General features: G+C 43.9%; 1 long non-coding RNA gene across 1 annotated transcript in view; it reads left to right on the plus strand.

Annotated features, from left to right (window-relative positions):
* LOC143295034 (uncharacterized) overlaps nucleotides 1-15,000 on the plus strand; it is a 73,491-nt gene that overhangs the window by 57,548 nt on the left and 943 nt on the right. The gene's annotated exons all lie outside the window — the stretch shown is intronic.

Below are 15,000 nucleotides of genomic sequence, written 5' to 3' on the forward strand. Positions count from 1 at the left end.
CAAAAAACAAAACTGAATTGAAACAGCATAAACTAATAAGAGATCCGCGACACTTTGGCACTTTGTCATTAGCTTTAGATACATGTGACAGGGAGATAATGTGTCCTTTCTTTCAGTCGGTTCGTCTCCAAGGTTTGGACAGTACGCCGGGAACAAAGTACATATAAATCATATAATAAATATTCACGCATGTATAATCGACGCCCATCATATCAACACAATCCTGAAATAATTATTTATGCCTCAACATCAAAATCCATCATATCAATACGAACACATCATATCATTACAATGTCGAGATTGAACATTCAAATATAGCCCTGAGAGGTTCAAGATTCAAGATTCAAAAACTTTATTAACTCAAGGATAAAGATTTTACGTATCGCCCAGTCTTCCAATCTGTCCTCGTGACAACAATAACAATAACAACGTTAACGATAACGACACAACAATAATCATGATGAGAGAGAGAGAGGAGAGAGAGAGAGAGAGAGTTTGTGAGAGTGAATGGGGAAATGAAACAGTAAGAGAGAGAGAGAGAGGGGTAGGGAGAAAGAGAGAAGGGGTGGGAGAGAGAAAGGTGAGGGAGGGTGAGATGTGACAGAGAGAGAGAGAGAGAGAGAGAGAGAGAGAGAGAGAGAGAGAGAGAGAGATGTGGGGTGGACTAAGAGAGACGAAAAGGGGGAGAGAGGACAGGTGAGGGAGTGAGAGACGGGGGTGGGGGCTGGGGGTGGGGGTGCGGCAGTGAGTAAGAGTAAGAGTGATGGTGAATGAGCAAGAGGGAGAGTAAGAGAAAGGACAGAGAAAGAAAGAAAGAAAGAAAGAAAGAGGAGGAGGAGGAAGAGGAAAAGAGAGAGTAGAAAGGGGAGGGCAAAGAAAGAGACTGTGCGTGAGAGAGAGAGGTAGAGAGAGAGACAGAGAGAGAGACAGAGACAGAGAGAGAAGTAGGAAAGGGGGCGGAGAAAGAGAGTGCGTTAGCTAGATTCAGTGAGTAAAACGATGATAGAGAGAGAGAGGGGGAGAGAGAGAGACACAGACACAGAGAGAGGAAGAGAGAGAGAGGAAGAGAGAGAGAGATAGGGAGATAGAGAGAGAGGAGTGGGGTGGGGGTGGGGTGGGGTGGGGGGAGGTCGGGGGGGATGGAGAGGCAAACAGACAGACAAGAGATACAGACAGAATAAACAAGAGCAGCGGCGAGAGAAACGACGAGAAGTAATAAAATCAGAGCACATAAAAAAAAGAAAAAAAAAAGAAAAAAAGAAATAGACTAAAATAAAATGAGATAACAGAAACAACACGAAAAATGTTATCGACCACAGACGAAGGGATAAACAGTGGCATTTGATTCTCTGCAACGGCATATTAGCCACAACAAGGTGCTTGTTTATTTTTGCGAAAAATACAACCAGTGTCAGGGTTTGGGGGGGGCGGGGGGGGGGGGGGGGGGTTCGTGATAAGGGGTGGGGGAGGAGGAGGAGGGGTGAGGCTGGGGGGGGGGGGGGGGGGGGGGGGGGGGGGGGGAAGTCGGGAAGGAACGAACGAAAGAAAGCGGGTGGTGGGAGGATGTGGAGGGGTGGAAAATAAGGAAGGGGGGAGTTGAAGGAAAATAGCTGGAACCTGAAGAGAGAATTGTCATTAAAAAAAAAAAAAAAAAGACGGAGAAAAAAAAACATGCTATACAAACAAGCAAACAGACAGACAGACAGGGGGAAGAAAATCAATAAATAAATCGATAAAAGAGAGAAAGGCTTTGCTCTTCGCTTCAATCAAGACTGCGTTTATTTCCAAGACAAAGTTTTTTTAAAGGAAAGCACGCGGGCACAGGCATAAAATGTACAGACGAACAAACTCAACGCAGGCACGCAGGCACGCAGGCACACACACACACACACACAAACGGCGCGCGTATACATACACACACACACACACACACACACACACACGTACACACACACACACACGCACACACATACAGACACACAGACACACACACACACAAACACACACACACAAACACACACACACACACGCACGCACGCACACATGCACACACATGCGCGCGCGCGCGCACAAAAACAGAACACACTTTTTCCCTTCCCTCCTCCCCGCTCTCGTCTGAAACCATTTTCGTGAACAGACTTAAAACTGATGACCATCCAAACACACTTGTCTTGTATAATTTATATGTACATGTATGTATGTATGTATGTACGTATGTATGTATGTATGTTTACCCGCGAGCTTGTCCGTGCATGTGTACTTGTGTGTGTGCGTGCGTGCGTGAAAACATGTGTGCTGCGCGAACAATCAGACACGATTGGCATCAAAGAATTTTGAGCACAGTCCCGGGTCTCCTGGCAACGCTTTCATCGTGCCAGAAACCTTTGATGTTTCGGCCGTGTTTTCATCAGCTTTTTTGTGTGTGCAATTTTGTTGTTGTTTTTGTCGTTGTTGTTGTTGCTGTTTGTTGTTGTTGTCTTTTCTTTACTAAAGGACGTATTTTGCTGTTATTTTTCCCAACGATTGTTTGTAATGACAGCAAGATCGAGACACATACACATTTTGTTGTTGTTGTTGTTGTTGTTGATTGCAGCAGAAGTGAGGTTCATTCTTCTTCTTCTCAGTGAAGAGTCATTTGTATTTGTATTTCTTTTTATCACAGCAGATTTCTCTGTGTGAAATTCAGCCTGCTCTCACCAGGGAGAGCGCGTCGCTACACTACAGCGCCACCCTTTTTTTTCCCCTGCGTGTTGTTTTATTTGTTTTTCCTATCGAAGTGGATTTTTTCTTCAGAATTTTGAAAGGAACAACCCTTTTGTTGCCGTGGGTTCTTTTACCTGCGCTAAGTGCATGCTGCACACGGGACCTCGGTTTATCGTCTCACCCGAATGACTAGCGCCCAGACCACCACTCAAGGTCTAGTGAAGGGGGAGAAAATATCGGCGGCTGAGCCGTGATTCGAATCAGCGCGCTCAGATTCTCTCGCTTCCTAGGTGGACGCGTTACCTCTAGGCCACCATCATTCATTGGGGCAACGCACAGAAGAACTGTTCACCAGATTCCTGCAGGTATGTTGGTAGTGTGTCAAAGCCTGGGTCTCTGCGAATGGTTTTCCTGTCCATTCTGAAACGTTGCCCAGTTGCCCTGTTCCCCTCCGTCCCTCAACAGTTCTTTGGAGGACAGTTTTAACTCACTCAGTACGGCCAGTCCTCTCTTCTCCTCCACACAGACCCCTCGGATGTCCAGTGGGTGTCTGAATGACCCAACCTTTAGCTTCCGTCGTCAGAATTGTGGTATTCTTTGTCAACATTCACGTCTTCAGTATAAGAGCCTTCCGCTTGCAATATTTTGATGATGGTAATTGGGGTGAAACGCTGTTAACGTCGTCTCTTTCGCCGTTCGTATGGAGAGAGTTAACAAGGACAGTGGATCTTGTTACGGGGTCAAACCAGTGTAGCATCCTCATGCACATCATCAACTGTAGAAGATGTGTGATCAACGATTCTATAACATTTCTTCTACTGATGTTGACTATGAGTAATGAACCTACCGCTCAAGAATACTTTTTTTTCTCAATCCCGAAAATGAGAAATAATAGAATGGAAAAGAAAAATAGGAGCCTGTTTAAGATCCGTTTCTGGTTTGTCCATTCCAGTGTGTAGCCCTTCGCCTGACACCGGAGGGGAGAGAGGTGGGGGTGGGCGGCGGTGGGGGTGGGGGGACGGGGGGGGGGGGTGCGGGGGGGGGGGAAGGAGTGTGTGCGAGGAAGACCAAGGCAGAGAGATGGCTCAGAACGGTGGAAAAAAAATCGACGCAGCGCCATACCTGGGAGAATCAAGCTAAGTAAGTAAGGCAGCACAAGCCAGTAGCAGCAGTGAATATCTAGAGTGGTAAACTTATGTGCCTCAGGGTACGAAGAGGATTCAGCTGGCTGTTGGGGTCCATTTCCTAAAGATGCTCATCGCAATGTCCTGTCACAGCTTTTCGTGCCCAACAGAGTGGAGTTTAGCGACCTGTTGGCTGACGCCCGCGAGATCAAGTTCCTCAGCGTTGTGAAGGTTGCTCTGTTCAGGAAGGGGTCAGTCCTGGATGTCTGTCTGGGTGGGTGATCCGTCTGGCGTTCTAAGGGGTAGCCCTAGCTGCCAAAAAGGAGGGTGAAGGCTTAGCTGTTCTTTTTGTAATCCGGGGAAGTGGGGGGGTGGGTGGGTCGGGGGGATTGAGGGTGGGGGGGGCGGAGTTCTAGCTGCTTGAAGTGGATGAAGTCAGTCCTGGGCGTTCTTCTGGTGATGCGGGGAAAGTGGTAGTCCTGGCTGTCTGAAGAGGGTGATGTCCTGGACGTTCTTATGGTGTTCTTTGGAAAGAGGGAATTCTGGCTGTCTGAAGGTGGGGCGGAGGCGGGGAGGGGGGGGGGGAGTCCTGACCACACCTAACCCTAGCACAATCAGCTCTATATATATCTTGTTGGCTGTGATCTCATGTTATTTCCCTTCAAGTCAAATCCTAATTTATGTGCTATCCCACCTCTATTGCGATGCTCTCTGTTAGGGGACACTACTTGCTAGGTTCGGCCTATCTGTCAGTCTATTTGTTGTTGTCGTTTTTCTGTGTGTCGTGTAAGAAACATCAGACAGGCCTTTGTTTTTCTTTATTCAGTCAAGCTCAAATGTGGTCGAAACACTGACTGCCAACGGATCTGTTGTGTATCCAACGCTGGATTGATTTTGAAATAATTCCAACTAGCAGGAATGTAACTAATGATGTCATTACAATTGTTGACTACATGCTGTTAGGAACTATTACTCGTTTTATGATAATGATGATTGATAACAACAACAGCAACAACAACAACAACAACAACAACAGTGGTGATGATGATGATTGTGATGGTTGCGATATAAAGGTATGATCAAGGGAAAATGAGCAAAGGACTCAACTGTTCACTTTATTTTCTGTTATTCCTTTTTTGCGCTGAGAGGCAACTAACACATTCCGTTCGGAGGATGGGGGTGGGGGTGGGGTAGGGGGGGGGGGGGTACATACCTGGAATAATCGGGTCCCCATTCCTCGCCGAACACTTGACATGACTTGCGGGATGTTTAACATGTGCTATTAATTTGATCTTCTGCATTTGCATACATGCAAAAGGGGTTCAGGCACGTGCGGGTCGGCATATACGTTGCCTGGATGGAAGTTAGCAACAAATAAAATTTAAAAAATTCTCCACCTTTAACCCTTTCGGTGCCGATACCTGTATCGAACACGGGGCTTTTAGAGACATCTAACCATTGCTTTCACCACTCGGATGTTGCCAATTTTCGGATATATATTAATGTTCTGTTTGTCCAGCTGTCCAGATGAAAGTGTCAATTGTTATGAACTAGGGGGAGGGACGAAAACAACTGGTGCTGTTGAATCCAAAATGAAAGAGTAGGGAGGCAAGAAGGGAATGTGGAAGGGGGGGGGGGAGAAAGGGGGGGGGGGGAGGGTGAGTAGGAAGAAAGAAAATGGTTCTAGAATCTTCACAGAGAGAGATACATAGATAGATAAGAAAAAAAAAATTAAAAAAAGAAAAGAAAAAAAAAAGAAAAAAAAAGACCGACGTTGAAATTATTGATCTCAACAAACTGTAGTTTCCTTTTTTTTTTTTTTTCTTTTTTTTTTTTTTTTAAATGTCGCTGCAGCAGTTTCCTCTCACAAAGTGCTGGTCCCTGGCCGACCGTCTGACTGACTGGATTTCATTGTAATCATCCTTGTGCGGGTTCTTTGGCCGAGATGACTTTCCTTTTCTTCTGCCACCTTTTATCGAACGAGCTCCAAGCATTCCATTTGTGGCGTAAGAAGAAGAAGAAGAAGAAGAGGAGGAGGAGGAGGAAGAGAAGGACGAGGAGGAGGAGGAGGAGGGCGGGGTGGAGGGGTGTGAGGAGTTGGGGTGGGGGAGGGGGGATTGGGGGGGGTGGGGGGGGGGGGGTTGGCTGTGCTTTGAAGAAACTGTCCAGTTTCCCCCCCCCCCCCCCCCCCCAATCAATATCTACTTCAAAAGAATCGGATCGTCGTGTGTTGAGAACTAGAACTTGGTAACTGTCGTTGCGTTTCGCCCGATGTGCAGCAGTTCGGGGTGTGTGTGTGTGTGTGTGTGTGTGTGTGTGTGTGTGTGTGTGTGTGTGTGTGTGTGTGTGTGTGTGTGTGTGTGTGTGTGTTTTCTTTCTTTCTTTTTTTAATTTTTATTTTATTTTAGAAGTTAACAAGATTGTGGAGAGTAGTTTGAGCTGTCGGGGGGAAAAGCAGAAGTAAAAAAAAGGAAATAAAAAGTGTGCACTGGAGGTTTGAACAAATACATTATCACTGTCTTATCTTCTTTTATTTATTTGTGTGGTTTTTTTTAAGCCCAGGTCCGAGTGGTCCAGTGATAAATAATATTACTATACCCGCACATATACATATGTATGTGTATATTTCTATTTATTTATCTATCAATTTCGTGCATGTGTGTGTGTGTGTGTGTGTGTGTGTGTGTGTGTGTGTGTGTGTGTGTGTGTGTGTGTGTGTGCGCGTGTCCTTGTTTATGTGTGTGTGTGTGTGTGCGTGTGTGTGCGCGTGTTCTGTGTGTTTGTGTGTGTGTGTGATTGTTTATGTGTGCATGTGTGTGAGTGTGTGTGTACAGAGTGCTTGAGAGAAAGGGTGAAAGAGAGACAGAGACAGAGACAGAGAGACAGATACAGACAAACAGACAGACAGACATCAGAGAGATACAGACAGGCAGACAGACACAGATAAAGACTGAGACAGAGCGATAACTATGATTTATTCAAGAGGTCCACCACAGCCCCCCTTTCTGAAGGCAGTGGGTTGGGGTGTGGGTGGTGGGGGAAGGGTCATTTAGACAGACGGGTTGGTAGAGACAGAGACAGAGACAGAGGCAGAGACAGAGACAGAGACAGAGACAGAGGCAGCGCGATTTGCAAGAACAGAATTGCCACTGGTGAATTATGAAGGAAAAGTCCACAGAAGGGGGTCATTTGCACTCAACACGATGTGTCAAACACGTTTCACCTGTATGGATCAATGCACAGTCCATAACCTTGATTGGTCTTGTTGACGAGAGAGAGAGAGAGAGAGAGGGAGGGAGAGAGAGAGGGAGAGAGAGGGAGAGAGAGAGAGAGACAGAACGGAGAGAGAGAGAGAGAGACCTAAAGGGGGGAGAGAGAGAAAGGAGAGAGCTAGAGAGAGAGAGAGAGAGGGAGAGAGAGAGAGAGAGAGAGAGAGAGAGAGAGAACGGAGAGAGAGAGAGAGACCTAAAGAGAGAGAGAGAAAGGAGAGAGCTAGAGAGAGAGAGAAAGAACGGAGAGAGAGAGACCTAAAGGGGGGGAGAGAGAGAGACCTAAAGAGAGAGAGAAAGGAGAGAGCTAGAGAGAGAGAGAGAGAGAGAGAGAGAGAGAGAGAGAGAGAGAGAGAGAGAGAGAACGAACGAACGAACGAACGAACGAACGAAATTTTAAGAGGGTAAAGAAGGAAGGGCAATGTGTTCGTTTACATCCGGCACTCTGGGCAAGAATAATGATGAGACACACACACACACACACACACACACACACACACACACACACACACACACACACAGAAAGAGAGAGAGAGAGAGAGAGAGAGAGAGAGAGAGAACGAACGAACGAACGAACGAACGAACGAACGAAATTTTATTTAAAGAGGGTAAAGAAGGAAGGGCAATGTGTTCGTTTACATCCGGCACTCTGGGCAAGAATAATGATGAGAGAGAGAGAGAGAGAGAGAGAGAGAGAGAGAGAGAGAGAGAGAGAGAGAGAGAACGAACGAACGAACGAACGAACGAACGAAATTTTAAGAGGGTAAAGAAGGAAGGGCAATGTGTTCGTTTACATCCGGCACTCTGGGCAAGAATAATGATGAGACACACACACACACACACACACACACACACACACACACACACACACACACAGAGAGAGAGAGAGAGAGAGAGAGAGAGAGAGAGAGAGAGAGAGAGAGAACGAACGAACGAACGAACGATCGAACGAAATTTTATTTAAAGAGGGTAAAGAAAGAAGGGCAATGTGTTCGTTTACATCCGGCACTCTGGGCAAGAATAATGATGAGAGAGAGAGAGAGAGAGAGAGAGAGAGAGAGAGAGAGAGAGAGAGAGAGAGAGAGAGCCAATGTTTTATTCAAAAGGCCATCCCCACGTTTGCAAGAGTGAAAGTGCATAATTCACGTGACTAGTCCACCCAGAAGTTTTCAATTCGTTGTGCAAGTTCATGTCTTGTGTGTGTGTGTGTGTGTGTGTGTGTGTGTGTGTGTGTGTGTGAAGTGTCATTTTCTGATGTACAGAGCCTGACCAGTTTGAGCAGCCAGCCATGGCTGGTGAACAACAAATATGATGGGTGTAATTTACTAGGTTTTATTAACCGTGGACTCAAAAACATAGTCAAAGTCGTTTACTACTACTACTATTACCTCTACTACTACCACTACTACTCCTAATGATAATGGTAATAACAATAACGATAATGTGTATTTATACAGCGCCTATCATGCCGCCCAAAGCACATTTTACAAACCATCCAGTATGAATAATACATAGGAATATAATTTTTTAAATGGTATGATACAAGCTCGCAAAAGAGTTCTATTTTTTTTTTTCTAAGTTAATAACTTTACACACAGGCAATACTGCAGAGCTGGTGAATAAAATCACACGCAGTAGTTATTGTCTTTTTTTTTTTTTGGTTATTAGAAAAACGATGTTTATTCAGTTCCGAAACGCCAAATATTAATTTAGTGATTATTTTCAAATGGCTGCCAATGTTCATTTTCAAGTTTAGGGGCTTGCGATGCATTGGATTAATCAGACAGTAATACTATATTGTTTATTCTCATTTTCTCTTTTCCACGTGTACTCTGATGCCATTCCTGCCATTCACATTCACGTAATCTATCACCAAAAAGAAGTACAGACAAAAAACCTGGTCCTCACAACTCCTCTCTTGAGCCCAACATAGACGAAACCAATTTCCAAACAACTTTGAAATCACATCGGTGACTCAGATCACCGTAAGATAAGATAAGATAAGATAAGAATAACTTTATTATCTCCAACTGGAGAAATTTGGTCAGGTGCATTATCACAACATAGACAAGTAAACAACATGGGGACCATAACTGTAAAAGCCAACAACAGCCCTTACAAATATTACGAAGATACAAATGTAAAAAAATATCACATACATCGTTTCATACATATATCCACACACTGCAGGTAATAACTAGTATTCTTAATGTAAAAACAGAAAGAATTAAGAAACATTATTTGAATATAATTATAAACATAGCCTACTATACTGCACATTGATTATAATAGACAGATAAGATAAGAATAAAGATGAATTGCGGAAAACCACAACCAGATAATCAGCACACACCCGCCCCCCACCCCCACCCCCACCCCACACACGCGGATAACTTGATTAAACAAGAGTAATAAACATATGTTCTCAGATAAAAACATTTCACATATTCGCTTTTAAAAACATTGCAACTAATTATTACATCGTAATTATTAAACAGAAATATATTTAGAATATGGACGTTAGCGTACCTGTCTCATCCAGCTGACACAGGGGATAATATGCTTTATGGGGTAGAGTCGACTGTAGAAAATGTGTCAGCTTTAATCAGTACCTAGTGCCAAAAGGATGTCTAATGGACACCAATCTCTCTCTCTCTCTGTGGCTGTCTCTCTCTGGGTTTGCGAACGTACGCATGCACGGACACACAATACCTGTGTGTATGTGTGTGTGTGTGTGTGTGTGTGTGTGTGTGTGTGTGTGTGTGTGTGTGTGTGTGTGTACTTCTTTTTATCACAACATATTTCTCTGTGTGAAATTCGGGCTGCTCTCCCCAGGGAGAGCGCGTCGCTATACTACAGCGCCACCCTTTTTTGTATTTTTTCCTGCGTGCAGTTTTATTTGTTTTTTTCCTATCAAAGTGGATTTTTCTACAAAATTTTGCCAGGAACAACCCGTTTGTTGCCGTGGGTTCTTTTACGTGCGCAAAGTGCATGCTGCACACGGGACCGGTTTATCGTCTCATCCGAATGACTAGCGTCCAGACCACCACTCAAGGTCTAGTGGAGGGGGAGAAAATCTCGGCTGCTGAGCCGTGATTGGAACCAGCGCGCTCAGATTCTCTCGCTTCATAGGCGGACGAGTTACCTAGGCCATTACTCCACATGTGTGTGTGTGTGTGTGTGTGTGTGTGTGTGTGTGTGTGTGTGTGTGTGTGCGCGCGCGCGTACGAACATGCTTGCTCACGAACATGTGCATGCAAACACGTGCGCGCGCGTGTGGGTGAGAGAGTTTATTCGCGCGTCATGTGTATTACATACGTACGTGTACACAAGCGCCCGTTTGTACGTTTATGCTTGCGCGTGTGCATGAAAAACAGCACCAAAAACTTTGTTCGGAGTTGCTGAAAGCTAAAAGCAAAGTTCATGGTGATAGATAGGTAGCAACGCATAATCAATGCGGTAGTCTTTTTAGTACAGTCCCTTTACACACGACTTACGGTCAATACTCCCATGGGTTGAGTAAAGTGGAGTGCTCGCGACTGAGAACCTCTTGTCGTCGATTGACCAAAACTGAAGTTCGCGGTTTCTGCCGCTATTTCCAAGAAGTGAATGCTTGTCTTCTGCTATGTCTAATACTAATAGTAATACTATCAAAACAGAGAAGGGAGGGGGTGACGGGAGGGGGGGAGGGGATGGGGGTTGGGGTGTGGGAGGTGGAAGTGTGGGGGCGGGGGGTGACCAGGCACGATTGAATCATGAATTCTGATACAGCTCCTGAAGGATAAATTCAGGCAAGTTCACAGATGAGGAACACAACTTTCGAGTTACACAAAAACAAAAAAAATGACTTTCCAAATACTAGGGAGAAAGTTGGGAGAGGGTGAGATCTATACTGACCTTTTCCATGACAGCGAAAGAAGGAAGGATGTTTTGCGGAGTTTTGTTTTCGCCCCTTTCGTTTTACAGCCATTTCGGAACTAAACTTGACACGTATTTCGATGTTTGGAGATTTCTTTTTGTCGCAAGTCGCAGCAATAGGAGTGACGACAGTTCGTTCACTCATCGTGGAAATGCGGATATTTTTTTGTTCCCATCTGCAAGAAAAAAAGCAACCCGCTGCTGGCTTCTTACACTGACTATGAAGGGTCAGTTCAGATGCTGGAATGACGTTTGTTGTGACTGGGAAAAAAGATGTGTGTGAAGAAGAAGAAGAAAAAAAAAGTAGGATTGCAGGTAAACAACAGATGAAGGGTTAATCGTGAAGTTGGCTTGAAGCAGTAATTTGTTTTATTTTACTGGGTTTTTTTTAGTTTTTTTTTTTTTTAGCCTTTTACTTGAAGTAGACGCTGACGCGGCGATAGCCTTAAGATGGCCTTAGTGGCCGGCGAGGCTCTAAGCACCATAATTTGATTTGATTTGGAAGTCAACTGATCAGTTGTGATGGGGAAAAAATAATATGTATATGCGTGACCTGGAAAACAAGTGAAACCAATGGAGTTTCTCGACGTGACGTAAACGATAACATTCAAATGTGAAAATGAATACTCTACAGACACCGGTATGTGTGATGGGACATTACAAAAAGATCTTCCTCTTCCACGTAACGTTACATACAGCAAGGTAGCAGCCATATTGGTTGTGGAATGATCATACTCACTCATCTAAAAATACATGGATAGCTCATTGGCCAGAAAAGCTGAAGCCAACTGGACGCCATATTGTTTCTCGTATCCGGCCGTCAGTCCGTTGACAAGTCGTCTGCTAACTGGTGGTAGTTTTTGAACTGTAACCGGGTATCTTCGATGAAATCGTGTTATGCTTGCCCCCACGACATGTCAAATGTTGTGTCTTGATTGTGCCAATGGTTTATCTTCCAAAGTCATTACAGGAAAACAGTGCAGTGACACGTGGCGCAAACTTTCAGTGGAGACACACAGAGGAATGTCAGCTTAACTAACGCCGCGAGCAAGTAAAAGCTAACCGTGAAGCCAGCTGAGCGCTCGGCTACACATATGAAGTCGCCGGTTCGCGCTTTACTGACACGAGAAGCAAAATGGCTGAGTGAACACTTCCGCTGGCTTCAGTTAGCAAAGGGGCTCAAAGAAGGCATGCGCTATCCATGTATTTTTTGTGGATTAGTGGTTCATACTATTCATTCTGACAGCAGCAGTGTCTACACTATAAAACTCACTGTGTGTTTGCAGCTTGGTGGCGATGAAGAAGCGTTGTATGTGTAGGTGTCATTGTAAACAGAACGCTGACAGAATCATGACACTAACAGAAACAATGTGAGAGGGAAAACAAACTTTTAAGTTGAGAGTCACAGAAAAAATGGAGGAAGAGCAGACAGACTTTCGTGCCAAGTCGGAATTGCAGCCACTTTTCTAGGTGATTATATATATATATATATATATATATATATATATATATATATATATATATATATATATATACATATATATGTATATGTATATATATATATATATATATATATATATATATATATATGTATGTATATATATATATATATATATATATATATATATATATATATATATATATAATTATGTGTGTGTGTGTGTGTGTGTGTGTGTGTGTGTGTGTGTGTGTGTAGCATCGAACAATCATTGATAAATTATTGAGAAGTGTTTTATTTTCTACACGCATTACCTACTTTAGTTTGTTTTTTGTTATTCTTTTTTTTTTCGGGGCACGTTATCATGACAACCTCTGATAAAATAAGTGAAATAAGATATACAACTGACACAAACATAAAAGTTAATTGACTGAAAAAAACAACAAAAAGAACCCTACTTTAAAAAAAAAAAAAAAGTCTTTCTTCACTGAGAAGTTTTTCGAACGCATAGCAATCCATAGATTATGAAGATGAAAGGACAATATGAACAATGGAACGAACCACGACAAAAGCATGCCTAGCAAACGTAAGCAACCAATACGAAGTATGTCAGTGACATAACAAACTTTTTTTCTTTTCTTCTTCTTCTTCTCGTTTTCTTCTTTTCCTTTGATATTTTGTTTTTATCTACAAATAAGTGACATTAAAGTATGCATCAGCGTGCCACATGTATCTCATCACAACCCTGTTTAAAACTTCGTTGACTGACGTTGGTATATTTGTTGGCGTTCTTTTTCGCTGTGTGGTGGATGCGTCAGAATTGGTGTGCTGTGCCACATGTATTATTATTTATTATTATTATTATTACTACCTTTTTTCATATTATAATTATTATTTATTTATTTATCTCTTTATGTATTTATTTACTTATTTATGTACGCTTATCTATTATTTATTCACCTTTTTTTTCTTTTTTTTTTCTTTTCGAGGCCTGACTAAGCGCGTTGGGCTATGCCGCTGGTCAGGCATCTGCTTGGCAGATGTGGTGTAGCGTATATGGATTTGTCCGAACGCAGTGACGCCTCCTTGAGCTACTGAAACTGAAACTGTGCCACAGGGTTGCTTTTATGTGTCCGGGCCCTCAGGACTTGCCACGCTTTGCACTGCACACCGTATGTAACGTGCATGCGCTACCTTTTTGGTGGAGTTGAAGTCGAACGACCCCATTGGCCAGTTGCCCTTAAGGCCAAGTTATTCAGGGTTTGGGTCTTCTTCTTGTTGGATCAGTGAAGGTTGCGTTGTTCGAGGGGGTGAGTCCTGGGTCTTTGTCTGTGTGGGTGGGAGGTCTGTCTGGTGTTCCGAGATGGTGGGGTTGGGCGGGAAGGGGGTTTGGGGGGATGGGGGGGAGGGGGGGGGGGGCGCGTGGAAGAGGGCGATGGGGACCTCCTGTCTGCCATGGGGTAAAAGCCTTGCTTGCTGCGTGTTTGTTTAACACAGTTAACAATTCTTAGCGTTTCTGGGTTTGTTAGCTGGTTGTTTATTTTAGTTCTGATGGTTAGCTGTTTTAGTTTTGTGTGACATGGTCGTTCCAGTTACGTATTTGGATTTTTTTTATCGCAATTATTTTGGAAAAAAACAAACAAACAACGCGTTTGTGCATTTTCTTTACTCATTTTTGCTTCTTTTTTTTCTATAATCTTTGGTTTGTTATACATTGTGTTTTGATGAGATACCGTATACTACGTGTGGGCTGTGAGCTACATTGTGTTCGACTTTTTGTGTTTCGAAACGTTACGTGTTTAACATGTCATGAAGTGTGCTATTTCCCATAATCATTTCATGAACACTATCTGCAGCATCGAGAATCTATGTTGCTGCCCATAGTTGCTGCGTTATATGTGAATGAGTGCATGACATGGATCACTAAATTCAGTTCCAACGCGTCGACGTTACCCACAAACGCAGCACAGAGCAGTGCTCAGAAATACATACACAGGCAGCACATAGCTGTGCTCCGAAAGATACCCACAAGTGCAGTATATAGCGGCGCTCAAGTTACCCACATACGCAGCATATATCGGTGCCAGTGATACCCAAACACGCAGTATATAGCGGTGTTCAAGATACGCAAACTCGCAGCATATAGCGGTACTAATGGAACCCACACTCGCGGCATACGGCGGTGCTCATAATACCCACATTCGCAGCAGACAGCGATGTCAGTGGTACATATGTACGCAGCATATAGCGGTGCTCAAGACACCTACACTCGCAGCACATAGCGATGTGAATGATACCCAAATGAAATGAACACAGCGGTGCTCTTGATACCCACACACACAGCATATAGCGGAGCTCAATATACCCGTACATGCAGCACACAACTATAACATTGTCATAGCATTACTGCATTACTGTGTTCTGCCCGTGTGGGTATCTTCAGCACTGAGCTCTTTCTGACCATCAGTACTTGTGGGCGATTTGCACGTGCATACGAACCTGACGTGTGTCACAAGGCGGTCACATTTTCACTACAACACTGTGTGTG

The sequence above is a fragment of the Babylonia areolata genome, chromosome 20, assembly GCF_041734735.1.
Source record: "Babylonia areolata isolate BAREFJ2019XMU chromosome 20, ASM4173473v1, whole genome shotgun sequence".
NCBI lineage: Eukaryota > Metazoa > Mollusca > Gastropoda > Neogastropoda > Buccinidae > Babylonia > Babylonia areolata.